Source organism: Arachis ipaensis, chromosome B03, assembly GCF_000816755.2.
Source record: "Arachis ipaensis cultivar K30076 chromosome B03, Araip1.1, whole genome shotgun sequence".
Taxonomy (NCBI): domain Eukaryota; kingdom Viridiplantae; phylum Streptophyta; class Magnoliopsida; order Fabales; family Fabaceae; genus Arachis; species Arachis ipaensis.
The window spans coordinates 65709774-65713312 of NC_029787.2; positions in this window are offsets into that span (position 1 = coordinate 65709774).

Sequence of the window (3539 nt, forward strand, 5' to 3'; positions counted from 1 at the left end):
GCTCGCCTTTAGGTGTCCTCCTCGATATAGCGTCATTTAAAGAACGAGGGTCAGCACAACGTAAAAAAAATGAAAAAAAAAACCGGAGGACCCTGCCGAAGATGGGGCCATTACGGCTCGCGTTTAGGTGTCCTCCTCGGGATAGCGTCATTTAAAGAACGAGGGACAGCACAACGTAAAAAAAAAAAAAGAAAACCGGAGGAGCCTGCCGATGATGAGGCCATTACGGCTCGCCTTTAGGTGTCCTCCTCGGAATAGCGTCGTTTAAAGAACGAGGGACAGCACAACGTAAAAAAAATAAAAACTAGAAAAAAAAACGGAAGAGCCTGCCGAAGATGAGGCCATTACGGCTCGTGTTTAGGTGTCCTCCTCGGGATAGCGTCATTTAAAGAACGAGGTTCAGCACAACATAAAAAAAATCGGAGGAGCCTCCCGAAGATGAGGCCATTACGGCTCGCGTTTAGGTGTCTTCCTCAGGATAGCGTCATTTAAAGAACGAGGGTCAGCACAACGTAAAAATAAAAAAAATAAAAAAAGAACCGGAGGTGCCTGCCGAAGATGAGGCCATTACTGCTCGCGTTTAGGTGCCTTCCTCGGGATAGCGTCATTTAAAGAACGAGGGTCAGCACAACGTAAAAAAAAAAAAACCGGAGTAGCCTGCTGAAGATGAGGCCATTACTGCTCGTGTTTAGGTGTCCTCCTCGGGATAGCGTCATTTAAAAAACGAGGGTCAGCACAACGTAAAAAAAATAAAAAAATAAAATAAAACAATAGAAAAAACCGGAAAAAATCCAGAGGAACCTGCCGAAGATGAGGACTTTACGGCTCGCCTTTAGGTGTCCTTCTCAGGATAGCGTCATTTAAAGAACGAGGGTCAGCACAACGAAAAAAAAAATGGAGGAGCCTGCCGATGATGAGGCCATTACGGCTCGCCTTTAGGTATCCTCCTCAGGATAGCGTCGTTTAAAGAACGAGGGTCAGTACAACGTAAAAAAAAATAAAAACCAAAAAAAAAAACCGGAAGAGCCTGCCGAAGATGAGGCCATTACGGCTCGTGGTTAGGTGTCCTCCTCGGGATAGCGCCATTTAAAGAAGGAGGGAAAGCAAAACGAAAAAAAAAAGAAAAAAAAACAGGAGGAACCTGTCGAAGATGAGGCCATTACGGCTCGTGGTTAGGTGTCCTCCTCGGGATAGCGCCATTTAAAGAAGGAGGGAAAGCAAAACGAAAAAAAAAAGAAAAAAAAACAGGAGGAACCTGTCGAAGATGAGGCCATTACGGCTCGTGGTTAGGTGTCCTCCTCGGGATAGCGCCATTTAAAGAAGGAGGGAAAGCAAAACGAAAAAAAAAAGAAAAAAAAACAGGAGGAACCTGTCGAAGATGAGGCCATTACGGCTCGTGGTTAGGTGTCCTCCTCGGGATAGCGCCATTTAAAGAAGGAGGGAAAGCAAAACGAAAAAAAAAAGAAAAAAAAACAGGAGGAACCTGTCGAAGATGAGGCCATTACGGCTCGTGGTTAGGTGTCCTCCTCGGGATAGCGCCATTTAAAGAAGGAGGGAAAGCAAAACGAAAAAAAAAAGAAAAAAAAACAGGAGGAACCTGTCGAAGATGAGGCCATTACGGCTCGTGGTTAGGTGTCCTCCTCGGGATAGCGCCATTTAAAGAAGGAGGGAAAGCAAAACGAAAAAAAAAAGAAAAAAAAACAGGAGGAACCTGTCGAAGATGAGGCCATTACGGCTCGTGGTTAGGTGTCCTCCTCGGGATAGCGCCATTTAAAGAAGGAGGGAAAGCAAAACGAAAAAAAAAAGAAAAAAAAACAGGAGGAACCTGTCGAAGATGAGGCCATTACGGCTCGTGGTTAGGTGTCCTCCTCGGGATAGCGCCATTTAAAGAAGGAGGGAAAGCAAAACGAAAAAAAAAAGAAAAAAAAACAGGAGGAACCTGTCGAAGATGAGGCCATTACGGCTCGTGGTTAGGTGTCCTCCTCGGGATAGCGCCATTTAAAGAAGGAGGGAAAGCAAAACGAAAAAAAAAAGAAAAAAAAACAGGAGGAACCTGTCGAAGATGAGGCCATTACGGCTCGTGGTTAGGTGTCCTCCTCGGGATAGCGCCATTTAAAGAAGGAGGGAAAGCAAAACGAAAAAAAAAAGAAAAAAAAACAGGAGGAACCTGTCGAAGATGAGGCCATTACGGCTCGTGGTTAGGTGTCCTCCTCGGGATAGCGCCATTTAAAGAAGGAGGGAAAGCAAAACGAAAAAAAAAAGAAAAAAAAACAGGAGGAACCTGTCGAAGATGAGGCCATTACGGCTCGTGGTTAGGTGTCCTCCTCGGGATAGCGCCATTTAAAGAAGGAGGGAAAGCAAAACGAAAAAAAAAAGAAAAAAAAACAGGAGGAACCTGTCGAAGATGAGGCCATTACGGCTCGTGGTTAGGTGTCCTCCTCGGGATAGCGCCATTTAAAGAAGGAGGGAAAGCAAAACGAAAAAAAAAAGAAAAAAAAACAGGAGGAACCTGTCGAAGATGAGGCCATTACGGCTCGTGGTTAGGTGTCCTCCTCGGGATAGCGCCATTTAAAGAAGGAGGGAAAGCAAAACGAAAAAAAAAAGAAAAAAAAACAGGAGGAACCTGTCGAAGATGAGGCCATTACGGCTCGTGGTTAGGTGTCCTCCTCGGGATAGCGCCATTTAAAGAAGGAGGGAAAGCAAAACGAAAAAAAAAAGAAAAAAAAACAGGAGGAACCTGTCGAAGATGAGGCCATTACGGCTCGTGGTTAGGTGTCCTCCTCGGGATAGCGCCATTTAAAGAAGGAGGGAAAGCAAAACGAAAAAAAAAAGAAAAAAAAACAGGAGGAACCTGTCGAAGATGAGGCCATTACGGCTCGTGGTTAGGTGTCCTCCTCGGGATAGCGCCATTTAAAGAAGGAGGGAAAGCAAAACGAAAAAAAAAAGAAAAAAAAACAGGAGGAACCTGTCGAAGATGAGGCCATTACGGCTCGTGGTTAGGTGTCCTCCTCGGGATAGCGCCATTTAAAGAAGGAGGGAAAGCAAAACGAAAAAAAAAAGAAAAAAAAACAGGAGGAACCTGTCGAAGATGAGGCCATTACGGCTCGTGGTTAGGTGTCCTCCTCGGGATAGCGCCATTTAAAGAAGGAGGGAAAGCAAAACGAAAAAAAAAAGAAAAAAAAACAGGAGGAACCTGTCGAAGATGAGGCCATTACGGCTCGTGGTTAGGTGTCCTCCTCGGGATAGCGCCATTTAAAGAAGGAGGGAAAGCAAAACGAAAAAAAAAAGAAAAAAAAACAGGAGGAACCTGTCGAAGATGAGGCCATTACGGCTCGTGGTTAGGTGTCCTCCTCGGGATAGCGCCATTTAAAGAAGGAGGGAAAGCAAAACGAAAAAAAAAAGAAAAAAAAACAGGAGGAACCTGTCGAAGATGAGGCCATTACGGCTCGTGGTTAGGTGTCCTCCTCGGGATAGCGCCATTTAAAGAAGGAGGGAAAGCAAAACGAAAAAAAAAAGAAAAAAAAACAGGAGGAACCTGT